The sequence below is a fragment of the Cervus canadensis genome, chromosome 5 (assembly GCF_019320065.1).
Source record: "Cervus canadensis isolate Bull #8, Minnesota chromosome 5, ASM1932006v1, whole genome shotgun sequence".
In the NCBI taxonomy this organism is placed as follows: domain Eukaryota; kingdom Metazoa; phylum Chordata; class Mammalia; order Artiodactyla; family Cervidae; genus Cervus; species Cervus canadensis.
This window is the reverse complement of record NC_057390.1, coordinates 97770436-97787239: the sequence shown is the minus strand read 5'-3', so window position 1 is coordinate 97787239 and position 16804 is coordinate 97770436. Positions and strand designations below refer to the sequence as shown.

At 53.5% G+C, this 16804-nt stretch overlaps 1 protein-coding gene across 14 annotated transcripts in view; it reads left to right on the top strand.

Moving 5' to 3' along the window:
* Positions 1 to 16804, top strand: part of AK8 (adenylate kinase 8) — a 132315-nt gene that overhangs the window by 63358 nt on the left and 52153 nt on the right. The window lies entirely within an intron of this gene.

The following is a 16804-nucleotide window of genomic DNA, read 5'->3' as shown; positions in this document are numbered from 1 at the left end:
AGAACAACTGAAAACCCTTCTGGGCTTTTGGAAAAATAACTTCTCAGCTGCTGAAAAACCATTTAAACTTCAGTGGTCAGTGCTGGCGGACTCCGTGGCCATTTTGTGCTATGGCCATGTGTGCAGACATTGTTTTTTTCTGCCCAGAATTAGCCAAGGGGGCAGCTAGAACTCAGTTCTCCGCTTAAACCATCGGTGACTCCCAGTGGTCACCATCTCCAGATGACGTACCCTGAGCCTTCTCTGTGCTTCATTCCTACCAGAGGGCCTTCTGGATGTGAGGTTTTTAACCCCAGAGACCTGAGCTTCCCAAGGAAGGCAGCCATCTGTCCTTGCTCATTGAAATTCTTGTTTCTCAAGTTTCACTTAATATGAAAACTAACTCTCTCATTGGCCTCAGCTCACCTTAGGGGCTTTTTGGCTAAGGTCAAGTGTAGTGTGGGGGCTTCCCAGGTGGCACAGTGGTAAAGAATCTGCCTGCCAATGCAGGAGACATAGAGATGCAGGTTTGATCCCTAGGTCTGGGAGATCCCCTGGAGAAGGAAATGGCTGCCCACTCCAGTATTCCTGCCTGGGAAATCCCATGAACAGTGGAGCCTGGCGGGCTACAGTCTGTGGGGTCGCAAAGAGTTGGACACAGCTGAGCACACGTGGCTTTATTTTTAGTCCTTCTCCTGGGAATTTCAGCCATAAATTACGGTCCTGTGACTGCTGGTGGTAGATGTTAATATAACCTCATTCCAGACAGCTGGGTCTAATCAGTGGTACGCCACCATCTCTGGTTCAGAATGGTGGCCTTCTTCCCTGGCTCTGGTCATGGTTCTCATTCTTGGACTTTGCTTGTGTTTTCTCTGGAGATTGGTGACCTAGGCAAGATATTAAAACAGCCAAAGGAGTATTTCACCCTCGCTGGTTTAGTCTTTGCACTCAGTGTGTGAGATGCTTGCCTAGAGCTGTCCCCATTGTGCTCCATTCGTGCAGGGATGTCAGGTGAGGGGGCCGCCAGTGACGGTGTGTCCCCGGGTGGGGTTTTCAGGTCAGACCCCAGCTTTTCCCACCTCCTGGATCTGCAGGATCAGAAGGGAGAACTGAGCACCTGCACCCAGGTGCTGCCAGCCCAGCACCTGCCAACCCAGCTCCTTGACCAAGGTTGCAGGGGTGGGGGGGTGGGGATGCGGCTCTCCTCACTCCCTTCACCTCTGTAACCAGCACTGCCCTGCCAGCATCCCCCCAACAGTTGGAGGGGGTTCAACTGAAAGAAGGCCTGGATTCCTTGGCACACACGCCAGATATACACTGACTTTTTTAGGTGAGAAAACAGCTCTTTAATTGGCATAGTAACTTTCCCCTAAATGCGCAAGTGCTGGCATGTAGAAAAGATAACGCGGAAGACAGATCATTACCCCGTGTTACCCATGCCCGCTCCCATAAACCCTGTTATCGCCAAAATATTTCTGTCTGGAGAAGGTCCCTCAAGGCCTAATAGAACCTGAGAAGAGGCGGGAGGTTTGAGGGAGACTCCAGACTCTTAATTTGCACCCTTTCTGGTAATGAGACCTCACCACAGCCAACGCAGCCATCGGAACACAAACAATCCGAACCAGCCCCAAACTGGCATGATTACGAGCATTTTTGAGAGGCTTCCGTGAGTACACGTCCCAGGAGGCCCAGATCAGATCTCAGCCGAAGGGCTGCCTTATTTTTTTATTTTTTTTTTGAGGGGGAATTAATATTCTCCTCACTAAATGCACACTAAAGATTCGACAATACATCAGCTTTTCTCTTTTGTTAAAACCTTGCAAAGAGTGGCTGAGTTGAAAGACAAAGTAAATCTTCCCATCTGAGGAGGTAAGCGGCGTGCTATTTCTTTTTCTTTTTTTTTTTTAATAGCGCAGCCTCGGCAAGCTGCTAGCTGTCTTAGCACAGAGGGGAGACCCCGAGGGACCCCGGCCGGTTTCCAGCAAGCCTTTGCATGTGGTGTGTTTGTACCAGCTGAAGACAGCGCATGACTCTCTAAATAATTTACCAGTTGATTAATGGACTCACAGGGGTATAATTAGGAGAGAGAGAGACCATGGGTACAGTAACCAGTACAGTGCTTGGGGGAGCAGGAGCCTTTATTTTTATAAAGAAACTTTCTGGGGTGCTGGGCGTTTGAAGCTAACTTGGGAAGAGCTCAGTGCCTCTTCTCTTTTGAAGTGGAAATAGGACAGTTTGAATCCGTCGAGTTTAATTTTTCACAAGCTTTAGGGGCCCTGCAGTGCAACTCCCTTTTTATTATTGAAAAAACTCTACATTTTTCTTTCATTTTTCTCCACACACACACACACACACACACACACACACACACACGCACACACGCACACACAGACACACACGCAGCCCAAGCAGTAAGTAATAAACACATTAATTTACTCTTTTACTCAACGTGTATTTTATCCGCTGCACCTCCCCTGGATGCGTCCCCACGGGTCCCCTCAGCACCCCCACCCAGACCCGCCCCCGTTGGGCTGCCTGTAGGTTGATTAACGGACACCCCAGTAATTTATGCATTTTTAAAGGAACCCTCACCTCCGTCTTGACAATGCTTTTGAAGTAGCTCCTTTTTTCAAGTCAAACTTTTGACTTTTCCGCTGGGACCGCTACAAAGATTTTCTTCTGGAAACTAGGTAGGCGCCTTCCTGCCGAGCCGGCCCAGCAGAGCAGCGGGTCTCAAAGTGGGGGTGCGTTGTGAGGGGCAGACACGTGTAATGAGGACAGCGGTAGAAAGGGGGTCAGCACGCCGTTTATCAACAGGGTTGTGCCCCTAGAGGGTCCAGCTCTTGAGTTTTTAAGAACTAGACTTTGGCTGCGAGAGTGGCACTGTCTGTCTACGTTATTAAGATGATGCCCTGCTGGGGCGTCAGCCAAAGGTCTGTGGCCAAGAGGCTGCAAAGCTTTCTGTTCGGTGGCCAGAGCGGCAGGGAAACTGAGGCAGTGAGGGGCTCTCAGCTCACCCATGCGTCCGGTCCATGAAGTAGCCTCTCCCCCTGGAAGACGGGGGCCTGGCCACTGTGGCTGTATCAGCAGAGGGGCCGCGCAGATGGTTTTCCTGGGCTGAGTGTCCATCGGGGGCTTGCCGTGTGTCAGGCACAGAGATCACAAAACCGGAGGGGAGCCCAGAGGGGCAGGGTGTCCTTCTCACTCCGACCAGGGCTTCTGGAAGCGTCTCCTCTCCACGGGCAGCCCTGGTGGCTTCCGGCCCACTCAGCTGTGAAATCGCCTGCGACAGGCCAGGCCCCAAGGCCCCCGCCTTCTCCTCCAGCCAGGAGTCTCCCCCTCACACCCCCTCCAGGCAGGTGTAGCTTGAAGCCCCTTGCCCTCTGAGTACCCTGGAGGGGAGCTGACACTGACTCTCCTGTCGGGCTGTGAGCAGGGCCCGAGGGGTGTCGGGGAGGCTGCCTTCAGTGACCTTCTGCAGCCCCTACACCTCGGACAGTCGCCACGTCCCTCAAACAGACTTCCCGTCGCCACGTCCCTCAAACAGACTTCCCGTCGCCACGTCCCTCAAACAGACTTCCCGTGGGGGACTTGGCACAGCTGTGATCGCCGGGGAGAGGGGCACAGGGCCCTCGCCCCGCGGCTCTGCCCTGTTGTACCCTGCCCTGAGCTGAGCAAGAAGGGGGCTCAGGGTAGAGAGAGGTAGCGGGGTGCGATGGGGCGGAGGCACACAGGGAGGGGAGGGGAGCGTGTAGAGTGTACACCCACTCCAGTGTCCTTGCCTGGGTTCCCAGGGACAGAAGAGCCGGGTGGGCTACAGTCCATGGGGTCACAAAGAGTCAGGCACGACTTAGCTACTGAGCGTGCCTGCACACAGACCGCGCCCTTCCCCTGCCCTTCCCCGGGGCATCCAGACCTCGATTTCTCCCATCCGTGACCCTGAGCACTAGATCTCATGGCCCTTCTCCCCTTGGGCATGGTTGGGTTACAGGGAGGTGAGACGGGCCTCCTCTGGGACCCCTCCCAGCACCTCTCACTGTGTGTTTCCGCGTGGGCTCCGTCTGCTCCCCAGTCCGCATCGCCAGCGTGGCTCATGGTAGGAGCTCAGCGAATGTCTGTGAGCGAACCCATGAATGAATGAGCAGATGAGGGCACAGCCGCTGTCCCAGGACGGCATGGCGTAGCAGTGCCAGGCGGGCCCGCCCTGTGGCAGCTTTGTCCTGCTGCCTGCATTTCTACACTGGTGAGACCCCATTCGTCTCAAGGAACAGAGGGAAAACAGGTGCTGGCAGGCGGCAGGCAGCAGGCGGCCTGAGGGGTTTCCAGAGAGGTGGCCGGAAGTGTTCCCTCCCGGAGAGTGGAGGGTTAAGCTGCAGGTTTGGGCTGTGGACTCACCACTCTATTCCGGTTCAGGTTCTGCCACTGGGTGACCTTGGGGTGACCTTGGGCAAGTCACGCAGCCTCTCAGGACTACCATTTCCTCATCTACAGTGTGAGCTTTCCACAGTACCACAGTCATGGTTGGTTAGGTGTCCGCATGAAAATGTGTCTGTGAAACGTTTAGCACCACGCATGGCACACAGCTGGGGCTCGCCTAGTGGCTCAGATGGTAAAGAAAGCGCCTGTGATGCAGGAAACCCGGGTTCGATCCCTGGGTCTGGAAGATCCCCGCAGGAGGAAATGGCAACTCACTCCAGTATTCTTGCCTGGAGAATCCCATGGACAGAGGAGCCTGGCAGGCTACAAAGGGTCACAGAGTTGGACCCAGGGGTGCGACTATCACTTTCACACTTTACGGCACCCAACAGGCCACTTATCAGATACTATTATTATCATTAATAGTTACAGTAGTTGTCATTCTCATAATGATAGTAGAAGTCATGGTAGCAGTAGCAAGGTCATGTATGTTTTCACGTACCTTACATGTACATGTATTTAACATACATGTGTATGTTACACAAGGTCATATACACAAACATACATGTATGTTTCATACGTGGACTTCTTTGATACCTTATTCTCTTCCTGTAACTGATGCCAGCTTTGGGCGCCTGGTCCCCGTGGTCACTAGGAACTGGCTGAAGCCTGGTCCGCTCCGCCTCTGGGGCCCCGCTATCTTTTGGAGCCGCCCTACAACGTGATGGCATAGAAGGACGGCTGTTTCACTCTGCTCCTGATGTCCTGGGTCAGGATTTCAGGCAGGGCAGGGCAGGAGGACTCGACACCACTGTCTGACTTGGGCCTTCCTTGGCACGGCTCTAACGACTGGAGGCAACTGGGTTGGGTCATCCATCTGGGGCCCTACGTGTGGTTCTTGGTCCTAGTGTGGACCTGGTTTCTTGCCTCTTCTCCCCGCTGCATCTGCTGGGGCAGGACCCTTTGTCCCCACGCCTGGTGCCTGCAGTGAGGTGCTCAGGCCTCCCCCTCCGTGTAGCATCACCTCGTGGTAGCTTGGGCTTCCTTGCATTGGTCAGCCCCCTTGTGTGATCCTAGCTTCTCCCACAGCAACATCCCAAGGAGGCCAAGAGCAGCCGTTGTGGATGGGGTGGGGGGTGGAGGGTGGAGGATGGGGTAAGCGCTAAGGCTTCTTCTGACCCACCTCCGAAGTCCCAGAATGAGCTTCCAGCTCATTCTGTCCATTGACTGAGTCAAGATCGGCCCAGATTCAAGGGTTGGGGGGCTCAAGCCCACCTCTCAGCTGTAGGAAAGTGAAAGTCTCTCAGTCGTGTCTGACTCTTTGTAATTCCACGGACTATAGGCCCACCAGGCTCCTCTGTCCACGGGATTCTCCAGGCAAGAATACTGGAGTGGGTAGCTGTTTCCCTTCTCCAGGGGATCTTCCCGACCCAGGGATCGAACCCAGGTCTCCTACACTGTGGGCAGAATCTTTACCGTCTGAGCCAGCAGGAGAGCCCGGGGGTAGGAGGGCCACCTCTGATCTGCCGCCGTAGGGAAGGCTTGGGTTCTGGTTCCGTTCGGGAGTGGCTGCATCCGGTGACTGAGTGAGGCTGAACACAGACTGCCTCATGGGTCCTCAAAGCTGGGGGTGGCCTGGCTGCAGACCTGCCACCTAGCGGCTTGCTGGGAGCTCAGAGAACTGAGTCCAGTTCTCTTTTTAAGAGGAAGAAGCCCCAGCTGAGAGGTAAGGTGACCCATCCGGGGCACGCTGCAAACGAAATGCAGAGAGGAGGGCAGAATTCACGCTGCTTCTTCCCCTGTAAAGGGGGCAGAGTGCGGAGATGGGGCAGGTGACCCCACAGCCCAGTGGCCCGGGTTTAATTCTGGGCTCCCCGACCCATTTGTATGTGGCCTGGGGCAGATTACTTCCTCTCTCTAGGCCTGCATTTCCTCATCTGTAAAATGGGTTTGTTATGAAGATTGCAGGAGTCAATACTTGTATTAGAAAAAAAACCCAAGCTCACAGCAGAGCCGAGTCAGCGCTATAGCGCGCGTGCTTGTCAAATCAATGCGTCAACGCGTCTTTTCCACCCAGAACACCGGGCTCATGGTTGTTTCCTGGTTTCCCAGGAGTTGCTGACTTTCTCCTCACGGGTCACGTGAGCACTGGCCTTCCCCCTGCCCCTGAGATGTGGGGGATATAACTGGTTCTGAGCCCCGACTGCATTAAGATGGAAGGAAAATCGTGTTCTGGGAACTCTTTGATCCGTGGCGTGCAGTTGGTGTTAACACTGCACTTTCCCACAGTCCAGTCCAGATCTGGATTGCTGGCCTGTCTCATCTTCCACGGAAAGGTGTAAAAGTGGGCGTTAAGATAGGAATGACTAATGACCAGATTGTCAGACACAGTGTGTCTCTGTGAGCATTTTTATTAGAAGTCTTCTGAATTTGCTAAGTGAAGCGCCATTCGTTCAGAGAATGGCTGTTTTTTAACTATTTATTTTGGGCGGCCCTGGGTGTTGGTTGCCGCGTGCAGACTTGTTTCCTGTTGTGCTGAGCGTTGGCTACTCGCGTTGCAGGGCACAGCCTCTAGGATGCGGGTTTTATCAGTTGTGGCCCATGGAAGAATGCCTGCTTTTAAATGGTCTTTTTTTTTCTCATCTAGAACCTCATTAGCAAGATAAGCTCAGGGCTCACGGTTGGAGTTGCCCCTCCGCTGCAGACGGTTCAGCGGTGCTGGCCCCTCACGTCTTATCTTTGCTTTGGCCCCAGGAGACGTGGCAGAGAGGGGAGTGATAGAAAGTGATCGAAACAAACAGCTGCTCACCAAGGGCCGAGCAGCCTCCCAACTGGCAAGGGCCCCAGCCCTAACGTACTTTTCTGGGCTTGGAAAAAAAAGCCAGTGTTAAAACAAATTGTTGGCAACCATAGGAAGAAAACTTCCAGTTGAAATCCATTTGCTGATTCTGGGAGGAAATAAAGCTTGTGAATTATTTTATTTTTTAAAGCCTTTTTATTTTGTATTGCAGTATAGCCTATTAACAAGGCTGTGACAGTTTCAGGTGAACAGCCAAGGGACTCAGCCATGCACGTATGTGCATCCGTTCTCCCCCAGATTCCCCTTCCATCCAGGCTGTCACATCACACTGAATAGAGTTCCCTGTGCTAGAGAGTAGGTCCTTATTGGTTATCCATTTTAAATGTAGCAGTGTGTACATGTCCATCCCAAACTCCCTAACTATACCTTTCCCCAGCTTTCCCCCTGACAACCGTAAGTTCATTCTCTAAGTCTGTGAGTCTTGTTCTGTTTTTTAAGTTGATTTGTATAGTTTTTTTTTTAGATTCCACATTTAAGGGATGTCATATGATAGTTCTCTGTCAGACTTACGTCACTCATTATGATAATCTCTAAGTCCATCCATTGCCGCAAATGGCATTATTTCATTCTTTTTAATGGTTGAGTAATATTCCACTGTGTGTGTGTACCACATCTTTATCCATTGCTCTGTCAGTGGACATTCTGGTTGCTTCCACGTCTTGGCTATTGTGAATAGTGCTGCAATGAACGCATATATCCTTTCAGATCACGTTTTTCTCCAGATGTATGCCCAGGAATGGGATTGCAGGGTCATATGGTAGCTCTATTTTTAGTTTCTAAAGGAACCTCCATACTGTTCTCCATAGTGGGTGCACCAATTTACATTCCCACCAACAATGCAGGAGGGTTCCCTTCTCTATACACCCTGTCCCGCATTTACAGTTTGTGGGAAAACTTGTAGATTATTATTTTTTTAAATTGTTATCTCCTGGCACCATTGTCTGACAAGCAGATTTAAATATTGTTGTTGAGTACTCGAGATGTGAGGAAATAGATTTTTGGAATCTAAAGAAGCCTTAGAAGATATCTGTTCCATCTTGTGCCTGGGAAACACTGCTGGCCAGAAGAGGCGTTTGTCAGGGCAAGTGACTTGAGTTTAGGAAGGAAATAAGTTCTCCACGGGGGCTTGCTCCCCACCCCTGAAGAATGGTGGAGTGCAACCAAGTCGAATAACCCACTTTCTTCTCCTCTGGTCCTGTACTGGTTTCAGAAATGTTGGGTTTATCCTTTTAAGTGCTCACTTGGGGCGCAGGATCCATGGCTGACCAGCAGGTGGCAGTAAAGAATAAACAAAGCGCATCACTGAAGGCCCCCTCTGGCCCCAGGCCCTGCCGGCGCTGCTGGCTCTGCAGACGCTGATTTCCGGCTGCGGAGGCGGGGAGGCCTCGCAGGCCTCGCTCGGCTGCCAGCAATCCTCACTATCCCGAGAGTGGTGGGCTCCCAGAAATGGTGGCGTTTAGCTTTCGCTGGACTATAACGCTTAGTAAGCGGGGGCCGGGAAGAGCCCAATCCACAGCCTGAGCCAAGCCCCCAGCAATCTGGGGAAGAGGCAGACGTGTGGGGGGAGCGGGAGCCCCGTTTCCTTCAAGCATCAGTATGCATGAGATGGAAATAGAAAACGCAAACAAAAGCAGTACTTTTTTCTCCTCCGCAGCAGCCAGGGTTCCTTTCCAAGTCGCTCCCCCTTGGCCGGGTCAGGAGGGGGCGGGGCCCGGGAGCTGTGTTGGGATGTGGGGGGGTGGAGAAGAAAGCGCTGAGCCCCCCATGAACCCCGACAGAGGCTGAGGGTCCCCTTTACTTGATTTTAAATGGGGCCTTGAAGAAGGAAAGACGCCACAGGCTCTGTATGTGGGGGGGGAGGGGCAGTGTCTGTGTGTGCCGTGTTGTGTGCAGACGGTGTGGGGTGCAGTGAGTGTTGTGCATGTGGGTGTAGCCTGTCTGGGGGTAGGTTGGTGTGTAGTTGGTGAGTCGTGTGCGTGTCCTGCAGGGATGCGTGCAGGTGTGATAGGTGATTGCCTGGGTGTGCGTAGCGTGTCGGGAGGGTGTAGGGGGTGTGTGTGAGGTCCTCGGCCTTTTCTGATCTGCCCTGGGGTGGCAGGAGGGTTAAATCGTGAATCCTGGGCACACCATTTAACCTTGGGAATTCTTTACCTTGAAGCGCCGGCTGAGGGAGCTGCTTCCTTTTCTCCAGTGTCCGTCCCAGCCTTTTGGGGCCGGCACCAGCAGCCTGGTGCCCTGGGGTCCCTGCCTCCCCGAGCCGAGCCCTGGTCAAGGATGCTCACAGGGATGCGGAGGCTTGGACCACAGGCGGCAGCGAGGTGTGAGATGCAGCAGGAAGGGTCCGGGGAAGGGTTCCCAGTGAGTCCCCTCTGCCCTCGGCTCTGGCTTCCACTAGACTTCCATGAGCTGGCCTGGGAGCTCTCTCAGGGCCTTCCCTAGTGAACGCCACCGGCTCTCCGAGCTGGACACTGAAGATGCAGACTTTCTGCCCAGGAAGGCTAGTCCCTTCCGGTCACGTCACGGTGGCCTGACTCACGGGGCCCTTCCTTCTGCGTGAGCCAGGGGACTGATAGGCGGGAGGGAGCTTGAAGACGCCTCCCCTTCAAGACCAGGACGGGCCAGGTGTCCTGGGTGGGGTCGGTGGGGGGCCTGGTGGGTCCCCCTGGGGCCTGAAAGCCTTTCACTTGTGACCACAGCTCTCCGTCCACCCTTGTGTCAAGCATACCTGGCCGGCAGGGAGCAAACGGATTGAGATTTTAATAACCTCGAGGTCAATGTGAGGACGGCTATCTCTCATGGAAGATTTTCAGAAAAAGAAAAAAATAACACCCGAAAGCATGTGATGTGGCCTTTATGAAATAATGGGATATTCATATCTCGCACTTTGCTAAATTTAGGGTTGACAGGACGTTTCGGAGAGGTAGCCCTTGGCAGTAGCTTATACGCAGGGTAAGATGTTAGCTGTCAAGCCCAGAAATCAAGCCTGAGGCACCTGACTCAATGGGGAGAGACTCGAGGCCGCGCTGGAAATCTCTCTCCGAGAGGAGGATGAAGGGCAGTGGACAGCATTATCAAGGAGAATTTCAACTTCCAGCAGAACACCGTGGGCGAGCTCTGTTCTGCATTTTTGCTGAACTGGCTGGTCAGACCGTGCAGGGCTGGAAAAGTGAGGTGATGGCCTACAGTGGCGGGGGCACGGGGAAAGGCGGCAGCCAAAGGCGCAGAGCAGAACCTGATGCAGGAGACACAGGGGTGGGCCTGGGAGGTGCCCCGAAGGCAGGCCTTCCTGCCTCAACCTTCACCGCTGGGCCTGAGCCGCCGTCACTGGGAGGGCCTCTCACAGGCAAGGACACGTCTGGGGGGGTCTGTCATTTGTTTTAGCGGTCAGCAGTGTTTCCCAGCCTCCAACGGGGGAGCACAGCCCATCCCTGGGAGACGGTCCCCGGTGATGCCCAGAGCTGTCCGTTGCTTCGAGGGGACCAGTGAACTTCTGTGGTCCCGCAGCCTCTGTCTCCCAGGTCCCAGGAGCCCCAGTTACTGATGTTCAACCTTGACCGAGACACGTGGAGGGCAGCGGCCAGGTGTGCACTCTAAGCAGCTTCCCCAGGATCACCCAGGGAGGGCGGGTCTGGGCGGGTACCATGATGCCAGGCTCCTGGGCCCCGAGTAACAGCAGGCAAGGGCTCCATCCAGCCCTTAGATCCCCCCAAAGTGAGAGCCGCTTCTGGGACGTGAGGACAGGGAGATTCATCCTTTGACCCTCTGCGACAGTGTCTCACGGTGGTCGTTTCAATCTCTTTTAGGCCTTTAAATCATTTCCTTTAGACAAAAAACCCACTTTGTTAATGGAAGCCGTTAAACTTGTTTGGAACGCAGAGAGAATAGAATAAGGAGCCCGAGGGGACCCATCGCCAGTGCAGGGAACCTGTGTGTTCTGGATCAGCGGTGCAATGGATCTTGCATCTGCAAGAGCCCCTCCCCACTTAGGATTATTTTGAAACTAATTCCCAAAGTCAAGACGTATTCCCTTGACTACCTGTTTAGTTCACAAGTCCGTCGTGGAGTGGATGAAAGGGACTCTGGGAGAACCCATTGCCACGAGACCTGACTTGGTGCTTGGGAGAACAGGCCTGGTTTCAGGAGATGGTCTAGGCTGTCATTCATTCATTCATTCGTTCATTCAAAGAGTGTTTACTAAGCACCTGCCGAGTGCCTGGCATGTGTACCAGGTGCGGGGGTAGCAATGAGCCTGACTGGCCAGGGGTCTCTGCTTTCTCCAGTGGGGGATGAGGGTGTAGGCGTTAAACAAACACTCCACCGATGATGATTGATCCACAGTCGTGGGAAGCCCCTCTCAGGAGAAGCGCTCATTTGAGAGTCTGCAGAGAGGGGCTCGTTTTGGTTTTGGCTGGAAGCTGGAGTCTGTGTGAGCAGCCACCTTCTTCCCCATCCTCGGGGGCGATGAGACCTTGCCCTCTTCCGAAGCCCTCACTGTCACACCTCCTGGGTCCTTTGGCTCTCCGGCTGGGATGTGTCGACTCATGTTATTGTCTCTCTCGACTCCAGGACCCTGAGTCCCCGAGGGACCGGCCATCACTCTTGGGGCATCAGTATGGCCCCTCCTCTCTCCCCTGTGTGTGTGTGTTGTGTGTACATGTGTGTACACGTTGTGTGTGTATATGTAGGTCAATATATACTTCAGTGGCTTCCCTGGTAGCTCAGTTGGTCAGCAATCTACCTGCAGTGCAGGAGATCCGGATTCAATCCCTGGGTCTGGAAGATCCCCTGGAGAAGGAAATGGCAACCCACTCCAGTATTCTCGCCATGGACAGAGGAGCCTGGCGGGCTACAGTCCATGGGGTTGCAAGAGTTGGACTTAGCAACTAAACCACCAGATCATATTATCCACTTCGTTTACTTGCTTTTTTTCCCCATTTGATGTTCTGTCAGAGGCCTCTTTCCAAGTCAACATAGATGATTTTTTAAAGGTTTCCTAATAGCACACTTGGGACTTCCCTGGTGGCTCAGAGGGTAAAGCGTCTGCCTGCAATGTGGGAGACCTCAGTTCGATCCCTGGGTCGGGAAGATCCTGTGGAGAAGGAAATGGTAACCCATTCCAGTATTCTTGCCTGGAGAGAATCCCATGGACGGAGGAGCCTGGTAGGCTACAGTCCACGAGGTCGCAAAGAGTCAGACATGACTAAGCGACCTACCCTGCGTAGACGCCTCGTCCTTTATGTAAGCTGTCCTCTGCTGATGGACACTTGAAGTCGTTTCTGTCATCCCTGTTATAAACGGCACTGAAATAGACATCTCCACGTGCATGTCTTCTGTCCTCTCTGTGGTTGTATCTTAGATGTAAATTCTTTGGAACATGATTGCTGGGCCACGAGGTATGTACATTTTAACTTTTGATGCCAGTTGGGAAATTCCCTCTAGAAGTTGTTGCCAACTTAACAAGGGAAAAAAAAAAAAAAACAACCCTAAACCAAGAAGTCTCTTTGTGCTTCTGTCTGGTCAGACTTCTTGACCTTGAGTCAGATTTCTTCCCAGCTGAGCAACTGGCTTGCACAGATCACTTAACTCACAACCTTTTGGGGCCTTGGTTTCTCAGCTTTGAGATGAGGGTGGTCAATGGGATAACCTTCCGGGCCTCTCCCTCTCTGAGCCTCTGAGCAGTCTCTGTTGCCTCAGAAGCTCAGTGCTTAGCCGTCCACCCCTAACTGCAGCTTGGTCTCCAACAGCACTGATTAGTGAAGAAAATTACTGGCCCAGTGCAATCCTCACCCTCATCGACAGAGGCCTTCACGGGGCCCAGGGCATCACTGGTCAGCAAACTAATTACCCAGTGGGCCCTCCCCCAAGGACAAGCCTGTCTCAGGCCCACAGCCCTCTCCTGAAGCCAGATTCACGCCCAGATGATCATGTTTGTAATTTGAGGGTCCCTGTGCTTACCAGTGGCTTCATCATAGCCACCTGATGGGACTCTGGGTAAACTTTCCGAAGGAATTAAATTTATACTGGCACCTCCCTTCAGAAGACCTCGATGGGTCTGGCAGACCCCATGAGTTGTCTCCAAGCCCCATAACAGCCGGTGAGGCAGGTGTCATAGAGGAGGATTCTGACGGTCAGGGAGATCCCTCAGCTGGACCGCAGGGCTCTCCGCTCACATTTGCTCCAAGAAAGGAGCCAAGGGGAGCCAAGAGCTGAGTTTCCTGGGTTTTATTTTAAGGAACTCTCATAAAGGCAGCAACACTTACTAACCTTCCCGCCCTCCCGTCCCACCTTAGAGCTCAGCCCACTCACCTTCCCTGTCTGTAGGTGAAGATCCTGCCCCTTTAGTCTCAGGGCTGATGGGGACAGATCAGGAGAGGGATGCAGGGAGCTCGCTGTACCTGGGCCGGCCTCTCTGACGGGGCGTCGATGGAAGCATCCCTCAGCCACTCCAAGTGCCCAAGGACTTGAGGGCACTGTGCTTGTGGGGTCATCAAAAGATGGCTTACTTTCCTTTTATTTGTTTATTTTGGTCATGCCGTGCAACTTGCAGGGACTTAGTTCCCTGACCAGGGATTGAATCTGGACCACTGCAATGAAAGCACCAAGTCCTAACCACTGGACCACCAAGGAATTCTTTTTTTGATTTGGTTTCCGTTTAGCGGAAGGTTGATTTCTTTTAGGACTGACTGGTTTGATCACCTTGCTGTCCAAGGGACTCTCAAGAGCTGTCTCCAGCACCACAGTTTGACAGCATCAGTTCTTGGGCACTCAGCAGACTTCACAGGAGGTAGAGTGCTATCTCCTAACCACCTCCTTGGAGCCTGGATCCCAGATGGGGACTCCACTGGCTGACCCACGGAATGGGCCATCCTTGTGCAAATGTGGTAAAGCGCACGTTCCTGGGTGTCCTAGCTCAGGATCCTGAGATCAGCCCTTGTGTGTTCTTTCAATAAATGTGCATTGAAGGCCTGTGCCCAGTCCTTCCCCAGATGGCCTGGGCGTGGGCAGATCCACTTCCTTCCAGATGACCTGGCAGGACCTCCCCACCCGCACTTCCCAGAGTCCCTCTGCTCCAGCCACACTGACCTTTTTTCCATCCCTTGAACGTGCCAAGGTTGTTCCAGCCTCAGGGCCTTTGCCCTTGCCATCAGCTCCACCCCGAACATCCTCCCCAGATATCCGTGAGGAGATCTGAACTCATGGTCCAGATCTCGGCCAGTTGTGACCTCAGAGACCATCCTGGATCCAGTCAAACCAGCATCATCCCACCACTTGGTTTGCTTTCTTCCTAGTATTTGTGACTTTCTGAAATGGTTATTTATTTATCTGTGCATCGTCTGTCTCGCCGGCTGGAATGTGGACTCCAGGAGGGCAGGGCCCTGGGCTTCTTGTTTGCTGTGGGTGGCGGTGTCAGAGCCCGGGCCTGGGCACAGCTCGAATGCTACATTACGCTCCACCGGACAGACACTGACTGGGAAAGGCTTATTTCTGGACGGGTTTCAATTTCTGTGAGAATCCCTGTAAATATTTAGGGGTAGGCCTGGACTGGAAGGCTGTATAGCAGATTCGTGACCCTCATTGTCTTTAATCTGTATGTATTTCTCCTGACAGATAACATGAGGTTTCTGAATCAGAGAAAAGTTCTGTTCCTTATTCACATAGTGGTCTTAGTGGTGGTTCCCCGCACCCCGACTTGTCACAGGGGTCACTGGCGGGAGCCAGTGTGCAGTGTGTGCGTAGAGAGTGCAGTGCGGAGCTGGGGAAGGGGACCCCCGAAGCCGTGACAGCTGCCCCTCTGCCCTCCCCGCCCCTGCCCTGAATACAAACAGCTCCTGGGGAGTGAGGGGTCAAGCAGTAGATTTCCTACCCCTGGGATAAGAACAGAGGACTCAGGGCGGGGTTCCCTAAATCTCTCCAGCTTTACCTGCCCAGGCTTGCTTGAAGTCAGCCATCCTGTATCCCAGGGGCGAGCTTAGAACACCTTGGCCCCAGTGGGAACACGCGAGGGTTCATGGAGCATTGTCTCCTGACCTACATTCCGGAACCGAAGGGCACAAGTGCCTCTGAGGGCCTCGCAAGCGCCTGGGACGACATGCGGTGTTGATCCCCTGGGGCCGGAGCTGGGCATCCTCTCGGCAGATGAGGAGACCGGGACTGGGAGAGACTGTGGGACCAGCGGAGGTCGGCTGGCACCCAAGGGCAGGGCTGAGACCAGACCCCAGATTCATGGGTGCCCCCAGCCCAGCTCCCACTCTAATTCTGAGCTCCCCAGAGTCCGGTCAAGTTGGTTTTTAACATCTTTGTTGCAGTGAAGCTTTGCAGATGGAGTGCTCTGGTCTATTTCTTCCACCACGTCCTGCATGCCAGACACTGTGTTAATTATGGACAAGCGAGGTGGGCGTGGTCCTCTGTCCTCGTGAGAGGCAGCACTCCGCAGAGCATTAGCTGGAGCATTAAGAACAGGGCGGCAAGCGGAGGTGAAGAAACAGATGCTAACCCACCTATGGACCGTCCTGGGAGCGTACACTCCTCGGGAGCCTGGCCCCAGGCAAGGCGTGGGGGAAGGAGGCTTGGCTGGAGGGACCAGCACTTTCAAGGGGAGGTGGAGAGCTGGGGGGAGATTCACCCGGGGGAGGCAGGCCATGGACCCTGCAGGGCCCTGTTGACCGTAGCGAAGAGCACTGGGGAGCGACGGCAGGTTTCAGCAGGGAAGGGATGGGATTAGCTGTATCAACTCCTCACTGACCTGTCTCGGCCAGATCGCCTCATCAGGGCAAAATCCCTTTCCTGCTCTTTCCTTCAGACTGGAGAAGGAAGGCTGAAAGATGTGAAAACAAAATCAGGGAAATCCTGATTGGAGGAGGTTTAGATGGAGGTTTATGGTTCTTGGGCAGCGGGGCGGTCACTCGGTGTGTCCCGGCCACAGAGGAGAGCAGCTGGTAGTGACTTTTTCTGGATCTCTCACCCGGCTGTCAGCCTAGGGGGCCTTTGGGAAGGTTCCAGTCGTGTGTATTAAGGCCACTGGGCTGACCCCCGGATGGCCAGTCGGAGGGCAACCAAGCATCTCCACAGAAGCCGCCAACCACTCTGTCACTGCCGCTCGGAAAACCTGCTCGTCATCAGGCCCACATTTATAGCAAACAACGGTAATATTTACCAAGTATCTCTGGAAAAATGAGTGCAAAGCGCAGGAAATGCAGTGCAAATTGCTGGAACGCAGTACATTAGCAACACAGGCCATTTAATGAGTCTGGGAAGAAAGGTATAAATTTCAGGAAAATGTCAATTGCAGTAATGTAAACAAGAGACTTCTTAACATCTCCTTCTCTACGAGACTTGATTTCAGTCACCGGTTATAACTAACTCTGTGATTCTTGAGAGAGATTTGATTCTAAACAGCAAGGAGGGGAGAATCAGGGGAAAGGGGAGAAGAAGGGGGTGGGTTTGCATGTGCATCGTAAATTAGCAGAGAGCCTTGGGGACACGACTACTGCTCCACTGGAGGAAAACTAAACCTTCCACTGGGGCTTCCGTGAAAAGTCTTTTGCAGCA